At 36.5% G+C, this 17,088-nt stretch overlaps 2 protein-coding genes across 3 annotated transcripts in view; one reads left to right on the plus strand and one right to left on the minus strand.

The window, feature by feature from the left end:
* Nucleotides 1-17,088, minus strand: part of Vsx2 (Visual system homeobox 2) — a 138,630-nt gene that overhangs the window by 61,464 nt on the left and 60,078 nt on the right. The window lies entirely within an intron of this gene.
* Neb-cGP (ATP synthase membrane subunit K, mitochondrial) overlaps nucleotides 11,443-17,088 on the plus strand; it is a 230,645-nt gene continuing 224,999 nt past the window's right edge. Inside the window, exon 1 of the mRNA XM_070109586.1 lies at nucleotides 11,443-11,447. The gene's annotated coding sequence lies outside the window, so the exon portion shown is untranslated. The remainder of the gene's footprint in view (nucleotides 11,448-17,088) is intronic.

Consider the following 17,088-nt stretch of genomic DNA (forward strand, 5'->3'; position numbering starts at 1 on the left):
GAAATCCCTCCCTCTCCACATCATCATCGGAAATCCAATCATTCCGCAGCAATGACACACTCAAGCCCCTTCTTAACCTGAATGCAACAGCTCGCTGTACAACAATCAGGTCAAGAGGGGGTGCACCTAGTAAAACCTGCATCGCATCCGTTGAAACGGTGCGACATACAGGCAAACATGCAAGCATCATGCAACGTTGCACCGAGAGGAGTTTTCGGCGACCAGAGACCGTCATCGCTGATTCCCACCATATTGCTGCTCCATAAGTGGCACAAGCCACAAATAGACCACGGTATATGGTGCGAACAGCACGGCGTCCAAGGCCCCAATCGCTCCTCAAGATGCGTCGCACTTTGCCTACGACCGCCTGCAGTCGCTCCTTCAGAATCGCTAAGTGTGGAGTAAAGCACATTCTTTCACTCATGGTCAGCCCCAGGTATTTGACTTGCGTCACATACCTGATGCTGACCCCATTCACCTTGACAATCGGTGGACGAACCGGCGACAATCTGCCCTTAAGCAGCATTGTCACCGTTTTGTCCATCGATATGTCTACCCCCACACCTAAACCCCAACTATTTACAATTTCTAAAAATTGTCCTCCCGCCCGCTCTAACTCAAATCGCGATCGACCTTCAACCAGAAGGAGAAGGTCGTCCGCATACGCACAACATTTACAGAGGGGTTCGAGCTGTCCAAGCAGAGAGTCCATCATGAGGTTCCAAATATATGGACCGCAGATGGATCCCTGCGGGCAGCCACGAACCACTCCGATCTCCACACTCCCATTCATTCCGACTAGAGAGGCTTTTCTGTCCGAAAAGTAACTCCGCCAAAGAGTAATTTCCGGACAGCCAAGCTCCTCCAGCCGTTGCAACACTCGATCCCAGCTTAGGTAATCAAATGCCCCCTTGAAGTCAACAAATATGCCAAGGACATATTTGTTGACATTCTCCCTAACAGCACCCTGAACGTAGAACCACGCATCCTCTACACTGCGTCCTTTCCTGAACCCATACTGTCTATCCGACCACATACCCCGCGTTAGCTCCTGAAGCCGTTCCACCATAACTCTTTCCAGCACTTTTCCAAGTACTGGAAGGAGACTGATGCCCCGATAAGAGCGAGGATCACTCCTGATCTTATCAGGGGACTTCAGGAGAGGTACAACCCTAGCAATTTTCCACTCGCGTGGAAAATAAACGAGTTCCATTGACTGTCTAAGTTCTACATTTAACTAAAATATATCCACTTAAGGAATATACATATATATAAAATTTAAATGCGCAAAAACGATAAGTAGCCGCCTAAAACGTCACTCAGAACTGTCAAAAACTCATCATTTTCAATTAACATCTTTCAAATGAAAGACCTTCGAAGATTCCCAGAATATCACGAAGAGTTTCGAAAACATACACAACTACTATATACTTTTTTAAGTGTAAAAGAAGTTATTGAAGACTCCGCCGGCGAAGTTAGCGTAGATAATGGAGTAACCGCCGCCGCCAGGCTGTCAATGCGCCTGTCAAATCGCGGCGCGTTGACAATTAATACCCACTTTACAAGCTGCACACAATCAGAGTTGTCATACAAATACACAGACAAATATATTCCGTTATACACTTGTATAAACTTTTCGCAACAGCACTTGGCCTACATGCAACACTGCAGCTTATGCAATGGCAGCTTGAAAAAATCTGTGCTTATAATCAAAAGCCTGCAGTAATTCGCCACAAATGCTACTTAGTCAATTGAAGTAGTTGACTAAAGCACCGTTTAATTTTGCGCCAATACACGATAAATGCAAGTCATTACGTTGTTTTGTCTCACGCATGTATCTGCTTCTGCGTGATTTTAGAGTTTTGTTTAATTTGTAATTTGATACGCAATGCGAGCAAAAACGAAGCGAAAAGATTTCCACATAAAACATGCCCGCGTGTGGGGTTCACTAAAGTGAGTTTTATAGCGTTCGAGACGCCATGTTGCATGTGTTGCAACTGTTGCTAGTGCATTCTTTTGCATATCGAATTACGTTCCCATGCCTGGAGTGTACTTATATTGCACGAACTGCAACCACTTAGTGTTTTCTTTACTCAAACTTATTGTTGTTGCAATATGATCGACCCCTTTTCCTTGACTTCCTTGACTTTACTGTTGATTTTTGTGTTATTTTTTTTCAATTGTTGCTTTAAACTGTTTTCTATTCGTAGAATTAGTAGTAAATCAAATATTTATAGGTAAGGAGAATTCAGTATATCGTTGACTATAATAAATATATATAAGCAAGTTTCACTGGAATCAAGACTCTAATACATTTAGGCTTAACCATAGGTTAGATTTCGTCCTATGGCAGATTTCTATGATGAAGATCACACTTGAACTGCTATATATGTATATACATCGCTTTAGGAGCCCACAAAAAGTCCAATAATTACATCTCAGCTGTTCTTGAATCCACCATAAATAGGTTTAGGTGTTAGGCCAGCTAGCTCAACTGGATGTTTGAGAATTTGAGTTTCGAGCTGTTTTAGCCTTTATCTCGCAAAGATCGGAACAGTCAAGAAGGAAGAGTTGTTTCTATAACTTCTATACAGGCTTCAAGTAGGATTTTTAACCTAACCGCGTGAAGACCAATTGGGCAATGCACAGTTAAAGTCCCTATAAGGAGGTAAAGGCTAACCCTGCGAAGAGGCTAGTAAACCTCTTACGAATTATTTTGGGCCTGAAGGATTTTGGGACTGCACAAGCACTAGTAGTTTCACAGCGCTTGCCAAGTTGACGTGAGGACCAGTTAAAATATATGAAGGCAGCAGAGCTCCGACCTATTTCCATTGTACTGTTATCGAGGCTGAATTGCCTAGCCTTGCAAGCTCATCAGCTTAATCTTAGTTATTCTATAATAATTCAAAGGTGGTTAGGATTCTCTGAACATGAAAATCACCAGTGAAGCCTCTCTGATAAAGTTCTAAATCTATCTTAGATATTCTATTACAATCCCTAAGATATGATTTTCCTGAGACATCGCGGGTTACCGTCGCTTTCACGCTATATTATTTATGTTAAGTTCAAGCCAAGTCAAGATAAACAGACATTTATCAAACTTTCTATATCTAATAATTTAAGCTCAATCGCATTGAAGATATCATGAGACAACTACAATTATTCCTATAAAAATAGTAATAAAAAATAGTTCGCGAGAAGAAATTACTTGAAAGAGGTATTGAAAATATCTCTCTCTAAACAACGCTTCAAAATTGGGATTAATTCTATTCTCCTACGTGATAGAAGAAAAAAAAACACGATTTCATTGACGCTTGCGGTCGAGGTACAATGTGTAAACGTAGGTATATATTCTCTTTGAACGTCGAGTTCTACAGTAGATCACCACAAATCGTGGCAAAGGATAGAATTATGTGCTTTTTCTTAAAACTCATTTTCTATTTAATATTTAATCTGGCAATAAGTTGTTTTTTTTTTGAGATGGCCATGCAATATAAGGAGACTGATTAAGGTATTATGCGCTTCAAAGAGGAATGATTGCAAAGCAGTTCCTTGATTTTTATTTCTTTGCTTACTTCAGAGTCACGATACCGGCAGCAGTAGCACAGCTGACATTTTAGCAGATTCCTATTTCAGTTACGCTTATCCTCATTATTCTTAACTGAAGCTTTCTTAGGTTTAATTATAAAACATACCGGTATGCGGCCATGGTGTTTACATCGGATGACCGTTCTCACGACAATTGCGTCTACATAACTATAATGGACTCAGACTTTTATTTAACCCGGCAGTATTTTTCAAAATTATTCGTCAATAATGTAGTCAGTCACAACAACACTTACAACAACGGTTGACCACCACAGTAGCGCTGCTTCATGATCAATTGTTACCTTCTTTTACTAGTTATGTATTCCACGTCCTCTAAAAGCTTGAAGTTATAAATTGAAAGCACCTGGTAGCTTGTATTAGATGGCAAGTGAGTAGATATTGAACTCTCCGAAATATCTGCTGCCTTTTTAACACTTTCGGTATGAATCCCGGAGATATTTTCTTAGCATATAAAATCTTGTAAAAAAGTGATCTCACCTACAAGCATATTTTGCAGTTTCTAGTAAATTTTTATGTCGGCTGTTGCCCATTCGATTTAAACTGGTCGTGATCTTCATAAAGCAGAAGTGATAGACAACATACAAAGGGGTTCTCCTAGTCTTTGAAACGTCTTATTGTCTTATACAGTGCTTTTCATAAACTGCCCTTTTTTCACAATTGCTGATTTCGTAATGATCAAAGAGCTGCTTGACTTTTCATTGCGAGCCAACGTTGGCCGAATAAGCATAACGATTTGGTTTATATGTAGATAAAGCAGAATTCTCTCCTTTCTCACCAAATTTTTTGATTTTTTTCATTCAAGCAGTATATAACCACCGCGATAACACATCTTTTTCGAACGCTTTGAAAAACTTCACACACATTTTCATAAAAATGAAGCGCACAAAGCCTTATTATTTCAATATTTATTTCCTCTAATTAAAATGCATAAACAAACACAGAGTTGCATGGCACAAACAAGTGAAAATATAACACTACCATGCACGGTTGCATGTGAAAAAGTGTAAAAAGCGAATAAGGCGTTTTGAAAAATATATTTATTTATGTGTTTGTAAGAGCAATATCGTGTTGTGTGTGTGTGTGCGTGAAATAATACGAATATTCCTCTAATTAACAATTTTAAATAAAACAAGTTAATTTACATTAACAACACGTACACATACATACGCATAAGAGCGACATATGCCATATTTTAATATTACTTTTTTATTGTTGGGTCAGGAATAGGTTGCGAGCAGGATACCATATATGAGTGTATGTATGCATATGTGTTTGCTGCTTATATATGTATACGTGCTTGTATAAAATGTGAATGTGTGTGAATGCGAAAAATTATAACACTGAGGTCATACAGCTCACAAAGTAGCGGAAAGCCACAAGCCGGCTAACGAGCTGAGCTCGTTATGTATGTCTGTATGTGTATGAGTTTGCATGCACACATGCGCACATACACGCCCACAACACAGCACATATTAGCAATTAAAATTTCCCTAGTTAATTACTTTAAGCAGCTCAGGCGAGCGTAAATGTATGAGTACATAAATGGATGTGTTGGAAATTTGCGCAGACCGAGCGGCACTAAAATGCGCAACTGAACACACGCACACAATCAACTATATACTTGTACTTGCGCATGTATGCATTAACAGCCACTTGGCGCGTCAGCCAGCTAAAAGGCAAATAAATATAACACATTGCTGTTGTTGTTGGCTAGCTAAAATATGCGCTAAGCTATATGTAAATTAATATATAGTATACATATATATTTCTTACGTATGTGTAAGTGTGTCACGAGACATTGGCATGTGTTTGTTTGCCAACGTCAAAGCTGTCAAAATGGCAATGCAGCTTAACGCTGCCACTCAGTGGCAAGAAAGTAGATGTATGGAAACACACACAAACGCATAAGTAAACACATACAAACATATATACGAATACACACACATATACAGTTTTATATGCACACTAGATATATACATATATAATATATTCCCGCTTGCCTTGCATCCATTGACGAATAAAGGTCATAAATGCATGTAGTGCCAAAGCATATTAAAACCACGCACGCACACAAACACACACATATACGTATATAAAAAAAAGAAAAAACGTTAGCTTCGGCTGCTCTAAAGATATAATACCTTTTACAAATAAAGAAGTTTCCATATAAGAACTTGATTTTGATCGTTCAATTTGTATTTATGTAATTTAGATCGTTCTGTTATATGTTATAGCGGTCCGATCTGGCTTATTTCTTTAGATATTTTAGCATTGCTTTAGACAATAATTCCTACCAAATTTCTCATAGATATGTCATCAAATAAAAAAATCTTTCATACAATGACATGTATTTGTTCATTCAGTGTATATGGCAACTATATACTATAGTGGTCCGATCTGGAAAACTTTTTCAGCTATTTTAGCGTAGCTTTAGAAATAATCTGAGCCAAATTTCGTAAAGATATCTCATAAAATTTAAAAAAATTTCAAACAAGAGCTTAACTTAGATCGTTCAATTTGTATGGCAGGTCTATGCTATAGTGATCTGATATCGGTGATTCCCACAAATAAGCAGCTCCTTGAATAGAAAAGTACATGTGCAGAATTTCAGAGCGGTAGCTCAAAAACTGAGGGACTAGTTCGCGTTTATACAGACAGGTGGACATGTCTAAATCTACTCAGCTCATATGCGGATCAGTTATATGCATATATCTATTATAGATCTCCGACATTTCTTTCTGAGTGTTACAAACTTCATGGCAAACTTAATATACACTGTACAGGGTATAAAAACAACCATTATCTGCAAGTCTTCACGCTTTTTTATTATATACCCGCACACCCGCTTTCATTCTGACACATTTCTTTGGCGCTTTTAACTCAACTTTTGTGCTGCTTTTTTCTTGCACTTTTCTGCACTCAACTAATGTACACACGGCACCCCGTTGTATCGTTGTTGCTGTTCTTTTTTGTTGGCAATTTAATTAGGAAATCTAATTTGCTCAAAAGTGCATGAAAAATGTACCGAGTATGTGCGCCATTTTGACACATGCCATGCTGCGTGCTTGCAAAGCTGTGCAAAAAGCTTGCAAGCATTATTCGTTGCAATTCGCCAGCTAGCGCAAAATTGCCTCGTAAAAATATTTTTAGTGCATTTAGCATTTTGAAATTGATGTTAGGGTTGTGCTAAAACACATATGTACATGTACCAAAACATATATGTATGTCGGGCTTGGACACATTTACGTAACATAGGAATGTTGTAATTTTTTGTTACAAAACTGTTAGAAATTCTGTCAACGATTTAAGAACGTTTGGTGCTGGCCAACAGTTGTACGAACAAAATTTCTAAGCCATCGAGCCATGATCCAACCACTCAACCAGTATTAGCCGCGTTTAATATGTACATTTGGTGCCTATTAGATCTCTGCAGAGGAGGCAAGGCTTCCAGAGAGATATCAACGATATTTTTAACAACACCAAGTCCGTTCTCATAGCGAATGCCGAGACTAAATGCTACGGGAGAGTTTGAACTGTCTCGTGAAATCCTCAAAAGTGGTAAAAGTCGGAATATTACAGAAATCTTATAGGAAGTTTGATAAACATCTATTTATCGGACGACCCTTCGGGAAAAAATATAATTAACTGGGTCGCGATCCAATGAAGCACCGCGTGTTAGCTACTTTTGGTTCGCTCAGTCGGAGACAACAGGGACAGTTTACAGAGAGACGAGACGAGAATCCAACATGAAACTTTTGACACCACAAAGCCGTTTCTTTTAGTGAATATCTTAATGAAATGCTAAGAAAGAGTTGTAGCTGTCTCGTGAAGTTCACAAAATTTATGTCGAAATACTAGATATAGGAAATCCGAAAAAAGTATATTTATCAGCTGAACAATCGCTGGAAAAAGAATTAATAATCAACCGCGACATTTGTTCGCCATGACTGGAATTTTCCTCATTTACCGACTGCTTCCTCAAATATCAGTTAGTTTGAAAGGGGTGACTAAAAAATTTAACTCCGGAGGAGCTACGGTATAGTTGTTGGGAGTCAAAATTAGCTATGGCGTGAGCTTCCCTAGTATGGGAGACTTTTTAATAACTAGTAAAATGAGTCATTCCAGGTGGTCGTTTTGGTATAACTTCACCACCACTATCGAATATTTTGGAAGCACCGGAAGGATCAAACGATCACCAAAGTTAATGAAAATACCAGAACTTTGCAACACTCTTTTTCAGAGCCAAATTATAATTGCTGAGTAAGCTCATAGTTTCGACGGCAGCACGAGCTTATAACTAAAAGCTAGTAGAGGTTTTTGGTACATTTCATATTCTTTAAAGTTGCAGCGGTGACTTCAAAATTAAGTGAAGAACCATTACAAAGTTCGAGCTCCACTTTCAACAGTACCTAAGAGCACACTTCAAATCCTTTACAGTTGCTGTATTGGCTTGAAAGTTATCCAGCCAGACTTTATCGATTACAAAATCAGGCTTCAAAGCTTTTTAATTTTGCTTGAAATTTTTAATAAATTTTAGATAAGTAGATAATTTAAAGAAATTCGAATCAGGAATCGTCCCTCAATTTAGTTTAAGACCAAAATTAAGTTCAATATGTGGACGGTGGAGTAGGTCATAAGATACTATAAAAGCGGACACTTAATGCACTGCTGTACATGTAACCAACACTTAAGCCATTTATTTCTGAATAAGTAAGTGAAGCATCTCCAGGAGCTCGAAGCAGCTCGAACTCCAGCGAAATTCTTCGGTACTCCTTTGTGATTACCTGAAACCTTTCCTATAATTTTAAACATTTCAGAGCCAAATCAGTACATGGGATAGTCTTGAGGTTAATTTGTTAGGAAGACCTAATACCTTCTAAGTCTTTCGTCTACAGGAATTCTTCTTGAGATTCCGCAAATAGATTTCCACACATTTTCAAAGGACTACCAATATATCTTAGGTAGAAGCTTTTTTGAAACTCTGCTCACCAGTTTATCCACCAGTATCTCAAAAATTAAAAAAACTTAAAAGTGAAGGCTTTTGTAAGTTTCTTGCTAAATTATTAGGGATCAAACCTAATACCTACCGACATTTTATATTGTTTTTATTAAAACATCACTTTAGCAACTTGTATAGCACACAACTGGGTTCAAAAGTTGCTAGTATATTCCTCAAATTTTTTACATAAAAGGACTACGCAATGTGGGAGTCCAATTCGAGGCATATTTTTATATAGCGCACCACACAACATGCGAAGAGTCCTCTACTAACATACAAAGAAGACAACAAGTCCATTCACACCCAACGAAAAAACACACGGCAAATAAACTAAAAACAAATACGTAATGAAAATTTTCATTTAGTTACAATTTGTAACGGTAATAAATATTTTCGGCACACATGTGTGTATGTATGATTGCAACGATAAGCATATACATACATATACATACATCCACATTATACAAATACCGAAAGCATAGAGTGCCTGCTATGCAATTAACACGCGCATATATCAGTCGCTTAACAAAAACAAAAACAATAAAAAGGTGAAAAAATAAACGAAACAGCAAGTTGGTGCAAGCCCCCAACGCATATACTTACACGTACATACATACATACATATGTAAGTGAATGTGTGTATGTATGCTTGTTTAAAGAAGTAACTCTTAAATGGCAGGGGTAAGGCACAAGCAATTTAACCCTTTCGTTCCACCAGAAAAGCTAACCACCCTGCTTTACACACACGCTTACAGGTTCACATATGTGCATATGTATTACCCACATATGTGGTGTGTTAAAGGCAATTGAAGCGATAGCGATGGTTTAAGGTGCGGAAAGTCGATAAACAGCTTTGAAGTAGAAACGATTAATACAAATAATGTAGTATGACTCATTAAATCAATTATGTTTAAATGATAACAGTGGACGGAAGGTTAAAAACAGCGATGGATTTTATGTATTAAGCCTTGGGTGAAAGAGCGAATCGAACACAAGTGTTCTGTCTATGACCATCCCTATAAAAATACGACTTCAAATATATGGACGACTAAAACTTCCAGATCAAGATTTCTTATTTAAAAAAAGGAGCTCTCGCACTAATCCCTAGTCTATTAATCGTTTAGTAGAGTTAAGACGATCCTGGTACCCCAGACCATTCAGGTTCTTCAAAGGCTGCTTAAAACAATGGATGCTGGAGCAACATCTAAGATCTTGGAACAGCAGCAATATATAGATTACAAAATTTTTTGGAGTAGTAGGTATATTTAACAAACCAAAAGCCTCATACTTTTAGGCAAGACGACGGGTCTGACAGATCGAGAATACTGCAAAAAATGTCAAGAGCAAGGCACCAGTGAAATCATGGAACATCTCTGTTGTAGTTGTCCTGCATTGGCAATGCAACGCTTCAAGCATTGTGGAACACCACAGAATGAGACATTGGAAAAGTAATCGTTAGTGAGGTCACAGAGCTTATTAAAATTCATCTCAAGCGCTGGTGTCCTAAACGATGATTACTCATCATACGCTACGTGACAGCACTTGCATCTGGTATTTATGCGTGGCTTATTAGCCTAGACTAACCTAACCTAATCTATCCGTAGAGAGAACAAGATAATCTCAGTGCTTTGGTAGAGGTCATCAGAAAACATTTCTGCTCTGAGGTGTCATCTCCAGTAATAAGTTAAGATAGAATCCTCAGAATGCTGAAAACACACTGAGAATGACGAAGGAGACTGAATATCTTATTTGCGTGTGGCCAGAATGGGATGAACCTTATTGCTCCAAAGCAAAATCTTAGGAAATTAATATCGTAAGTTCTCTACCTAGAAGAAATATTTTAATATCTTTAGGAAAACGATTGTAAAATTTATTAATCAAAAAGTTCAACTAGCAACTGCTTATTTGTATTACTGAAAGAAACGATTTAGTTTAATTTCAGTAATCATTGAAATCCATAGGATGGATGTGAAGCACAGATTATGGCCACTATTTTCAAAAAGTCAGAGATGAAGATCAAGAAAAATGTGTAAATAATCCGCGGAAGGTTAATGGCAGATTTCTCAAGAATTTCAGTAACTGATGGTTTTCAAGATCCCATCATGACCGCTAATATCGATAACATAGATGTAAGTATAAATAATGCATAGAGAGTGAAATAAAAGCTTCACCAGGATTAAAAGGCTGTGAGCGTAAAGCTTTTAAAATCGAATTATGATAAATATTTGCTATAACTCGTCTGGGACGAAGATTTCGAAGGAAAAATAAATTGTCTATGGAGGGTGAGAGACAAACTCCACGAAATTTTAAGGTTTTGAGCACAAACGGGCGGAGCCTTAACTTAGTATTTTGCAGAGTTCTACAAGAATAGGTAGAGGTTTTCGGCGAGTGAGAGTTGCCCTTTCAGGCATAAAAAACCTCGAGATGAAGATTTGATTCATAATGGCAAAGAGCGATCCGCAGTTGAACTTCACTGGAACTCAAACGATGGAACGAATTATGGTCCCTGTTTTCGATAGCTCGTCCGAGAGGAAGACTCAGCAGAAAGTCAATATAAAGAAGGTTAAAGACAAACTTCATAAGAATACACAAGGCAAAGAGCGATCCGCAGCTGAGTTTTTCCATACACTGACACTAAAAGAGCAAATTTAAGATCGGATCATGATCAATAGTATCAATAACTTTATCAGAGCGAAAATTCAGAAGAAAATCTAAGCATTTTTTTAAAGGGTAATAGAGAAATTTCCCGAATACTTTTAAGTAATGATACTTTTAGTCAGCAATTTTTTTTTTAAAGACAAAAATACATTTGGCTATAATGTATAAGTTTATTAAGCAATACATTTGTATATCGATTACTCACACACTTCCCTACTAACAAAGCGCGCTGCCACAAATTCAACCCTTCTCTTTTGGACATAAATTCTGTACGGCATTGTCAACATTGATTGCCTGACAAAGGCGTAAAGCAGCAATAATATTAAAATGTAAGTAATTATTTGTATAACACGCCACATATGTGTATCTTAAGGTTTTATATTGGGCGTGTCAAAGGTCGTAGAGGACATGCTATATGCGAGTACCAATGAATAATGTTTCAAAACAAAAGCATCCGTTATGTGTGAAATTCAATTATATTTTTCTGCCAACACATTTCACAAACTTAATAATATCATCAGTTACGCTAAGCAAATAAATAAGGATGTGCAGAAGAATGCATAAAATGATTGCAAACAGGTGCACTCAGCCGACTTGGCAACACTGCGCTATTTCTAGAAGTGCTATTTCTTGTGCGCAATTGAAAAGTGCTTGTCAACAAAGACTGGAGAACGCATTCAGCAAGCAAAGTGCAGTTTTTCTTCTTCGGCTTCAAGTCCCTTGGTGTAGTGTGAAAAAAGCCAATTAAAAAATTTGCAAGCGCCTTTCAGTGCTACTTTGTGAAGCCTGCCTTTCGCTTCATTTGTTGCGTGTTTTTTTTCTTTTCATTTTTTGTATGACAGCACTTTTCATTTTTTTCTTGGCGAATTTAATTACCCCACTTGTCAGTCAGCGCGTAGTGTTGGCTTTAATGCACTTAACGTTAAATAAAGGATGTAAGGAGTGTACCAAATGGATGCGGCAAGGATATCTTCACTTTTGCTTTAGCTTTTCCACTTTGGTGGAGAAAAACTCGACGGTGGGAAGAGTAGAAAGTAGGCACCAGCTGGCCTGCCGTAGGTTAGTTTAGTATAACGGTAAAGAGTAAGACGATGTAATTCAAGAAACTTGAAACACAAGAATATAGGCAAGCTAAAAAACTTGCACAAAACTCAGTATTTTGGTAGTGATCATAAAAAGGTATTTACTACTGAGATCTCATCTCAAGAAATTAGTTAAGATAGAATGATCAGAATGCTAAGGACATACTGACAATGATGAAGAAGGTGGGTTATGTTTTTGGCGAATGCCCAGGCTTGGCTGTACCTTAATGTTGCAAAGATATATCCAATAAAATTGTTTTTATAAAATTCACAACAATACCTGGAGTTTCACGAAGAAATATTTCAAGATCATCAGCTCTTTCCTTTTATCGAGACATTGATACAGGCGAACTCTTCTTTATGTGGAGACAATCTTAAGAACCAGAGAAAAAAATATGGAGTACCATTCCTAACCACCACAAAAGAAGGAATTGTGGCTAAATATCAAACGTTGCTACTGAGGGCGATGGACTACCGATCACAAGCTCGATTAAATCAACGAAGATATGTATCGATAACCATTCTTGAATTTGGAAATAAATTGTACAGTTTTTGTCCTGATCTAAGATCGACTCAACATTCAACTGCCCTTTAACTATAATAGTTTTTAGAACTCTACAAAAGATCTTGAATTAAGATGGGAACACATTTTAATTAAGACAAATCGCATTACTGTCAGATACAAAATCTGAATTACTCTATAGATACGTATTTAATGAGCTGAAGATTCACTGTATCATGTTCACTCAAGAAAACAATTAAACAAACACTGCAAATAATACCTACTGGGGCGAAAATCCCAGACACAACCCATAAAATAGGAGGAACCGACCTTAAACCCAATGCGCCACAAGCAATAACGCTCAGTTGCCTTCAACTCCAAGGAGAACCCAGTAAACAAAATTTTTTACCATTACATCGAGCTAAAATTCTAATCAACAAGTAGATTGAGAGCATTGACTACCCAACAAAAAAAAAATTTGCGACTCAAAGTTGAGCACATTTCGAAAAAAAAAATATATGGCATATTTGTATATTCAGTGCATTGACTACCCAACAAACAAAAAATATGCAACTCAAAGTCGAGCGAATTTCGATCAAAAAGTTTATTTTTTTTTGAATATTTTGGACTGAGTGTACCGTCAATCGAAAGGATATCAAATTTTATATTCTGCTCGGTTCAGGTTATCCTGCAGACTGAACATGAACTTGATTGAAATGAAAGACTGTACAAGAAATCTACGTACGATTCACCTTTGCAGAGCTTTGCTGATTAGGCAGTTTGGATCAGCTTAAAGCAGCTTGTGTGATGAAATAGATCGGTGGTTGTGGATGAACGAAGCAGTAGATCTACTGCTCCGGAGCGCAGCCTCTTTCAGAGTGGTGACTATACACTTCGATAGTTGAGCAGCGATATTTGCCTTGAGCTTGCTTACTGTGCGCTCAAGACTAGTGAAGGGATGTCTAGGCGCCTTATCTCCAGCATTGAGTTACTATATGAGTGGACTGTTTTGGGTGCCTGGCCACAGCGGTGCTAATGGGCTTCCTAGGACAGTTACTTCAGTCTCAATAACCTCGGAATAGGAACGGGTGGAGCTCCGTTGGCTTCTTGCAGCTCACTACTGGATTGTTGGGCTTCAGGCCAGCTCAGCAAGCGTTGGTAAGCCTCTTCTGGACCAGAGTAAATCGAAAGAGGTCTAGTAAACTTTGCGCTCTGAGCAAAGTCCACTTTGCATTGGTTGTAGGAGTTCTAATTGGACACTGTCCTATCGGGATTCATGCGGTAAGATTGGACATAGTGTCGGTTGCCAACTGCATAAGCTCGCCAAAGATCGTCAAAACAAGGAAACAGGACAATATAAAAGTTTTCGGTTTTTCTTGGAATGGATTTCACACTTAATTTTGTGAAAGTACCGTGGCAAGCCAGGGATTACGGCGTAGTAGAATCTATAAAATATCTGGAAAAAAACCGCGTATCAAGCCGTTAACAATTCTTTCTGAAACCCCAATTTCGCGTTCGCCAGGTTACAAAATTGCATGAAACTCTCTGTTAAAGCGTGAAATTAAGCCATGGTGAATTTAAAAAATAGTGCAATTTTACAGCGATCGGAGCTCATTCCGCGTACGATCGCCGGTGGAGTAACAACAATATTTCGGAAGCAACCACGTACAAGTACTAATTTTGAAGGTCCCTGAGCCTTAAAAAGCTGAAATCGGGCAAAAATGAAACATATAAAGCATTATGCAGTGCCTGTGATTAGTGAATAAGAAAAAGAAATTTCAAAAAACGGTTATTTTAACCCGAAATTCGTTGCGAAACTGTGCGCAAGCTAATTTGACTTTTATTTGCACTCAAAAACGCAATTACATGCAAACGGTTTGTGAAATGTATAAAGTCGTTAAGGATACGTGCACGGACTACGCGTTCCATGTAAATTTAGTGAATTTGGCAGCTTTTTCCCGCAAAACAAAGAAAATTATGCAATTTTGAGGTTATGTTCGTTTACGTGGCTGTTGTGAAAATTTTTTTCCACTACACAAAATATACGTAGAAAAGCCACGAAAAGTGTGTAAAGGTAGTGGTGTGATATAAATATGTGCGTTAAATGCTAAAAATGGCGGATTAAGTGCGTTAAAAGTGAATTTTTGTATGCGCTGACGTGTCGCGGAAAATTTTCTGTGCGCTAACAAGATGGCAAAAGCGACGTTCGTGTGTTTGTGCACGTATATGCACGCGTGCAATAATTTATATATTAACGTATGCCGTAGCTAATTAATAAAATGAAATAAATATGAAAAAAATGGAAAATATATATATTCAGAGCAAAGTACAATGCACCTCGTGGTATGGTGAACTAAATTGTGACGTGCTTTGCAACAAATAAGAGAGCAGTGAGAAATTACGAGCCTTTAAGGAATTTAAGAAATGTGTGCAGGCTATTTCTAAATGTGTAACGAATTATTTAGCGTGTGTTTTAAATGTAACGGGTAATAAGCTATGATGATGAAGTGTAACGATTAATGTGTGTTTAAATGAAAATTATCGATTATGGCGTGTTTACACACAAATAGTATTAAATAAATATTAGTTAAAATTTATGAAACGTGTATATAAGTGACACTAAATAAAGGTTAATTTAAACTTATGAAACTTGCACATAGTGACATTAAGTAAATGTTAATTAAAATTTATGAAAGTGAAGATGGCTGAAAACGATAAAGAGTAGTAAATACGGTTAAAGGAAAGTGTAAAGCTCATAATAAGGATATGCCAATACATGACCAAAGTGTGATAAATAACGCATGATAAAGAATTACAACAAATATTTTGCTGGTATAAAGATTAAACTATGTAAATAAATATATATATAAGTGAAGATAAATAAGATAATTTACTCTGCAACAAATACACAAAACAAATAATATAACAAAATAAATATTTAATAGCATACAAACATAACACATATCATAACTACAAAGAAGTTGAATTAAATTAGCTAAGTTAGGAGAATATATAATAAGATGAAATAAATAAAAACAGTAAATTACTTAAATTAAGTCAAATCTGGTGTACTGCAGTAAAATAAGTGAAAACATACTAAGAAAATTAATTATAATTAGTAAAAGGATTAAAAAAAAATCACAAACAAGGTGGAATAAATATAGATGAAAAGGTAAGTAAGAAAATTTAAGACAAAAAGGTGAAAAAATAAGTTAGTTAATTACTTATGTAAGTGTGTTAAGCAAGTTATTATCATGTTAAATGGTATATATAAGAGAAATTAAATTAAGTTAAATTAAAAATTAACTCAAGTAAAAATAGGAAAGGATAATCTTCACAAATCAAAAAGTTTTCCAGACAAGTACTTGAATTTGAGCAGTCGGCTTGTATGGCAGCTATATGCTATAGTGCTCCGGTCTGAACAATTTATTTGGAGATTGTGGCGTTGCTTTAGACAATATTTTTTTAAATAAAATACCCTTTCATACAAATGGAAAGCTTCTTGGGAAGAAAAGGATGTGTACAAAATTGCAGATCGATGCCTCAAAAACTGAGGGACTAGTTCGCGTGTATACAGACAGACAGACAGATATAACTAAATCGACTAAGCTCGTTACGCTGTTTACTATATACGCTGAAGATATATATTATATATTATATTACATACATATAAGTTAGTCAAGGTCATAATGTACCATTCGTAAATTAAGATGTCCCCCATAATTTTACTTTAAAATATCCCTTAATGGTTAGTTTTCAAGATAAATAGTAGTGGGTATATAAATATATTATTTATATTAGTATATATTTTTTTATGGTCTTAATATAGTATACAACCCCCATTGATCATATGTAAAGAAATGAAATCTAGTGAAATTAACGAAATCAATGTAGTGAAAATAAAATACGTTAATTTAAAAAAAAGAATAATATCAATTATTAATTAAAATTTTAGTTGGAGATTCATAGTAAATGCAAGTCAGTCGGATAGTAATTGAAAAATTAAACAAAAATAATAATAATAAAAAATAAAAAGTTAAATAAAATAAAATCCACTAGTGAAGTAAGGATAGATGATGAAAAGTGAATTAATTAAGAAAATGGTTTTTAGATTGTTAATATAAAGCGAGTGGAAATTAAATTGCAAGGAGTGGAACTCATTCATTGAATTAAATAAGTGAAATAAAAATCAAATTATTAAATTAAATAATGGAATTTTATAAAAAAAAAATTAAAAT

This window comes from Bactrocera oleae, chromosome 5, assembly GCF_042242935.1.
Source record: "Bactrocera oleae isolate idBacOlea1 chromosome 5, idBacOlea1, whole genome shotgun sequence".
Classification (NCBI taxonomy): Eukaryota; Metazoa; Arthropoda; class Insecta; order Diptera; family Tephritidae; genus Bactrocera; species Bactrocera oleae.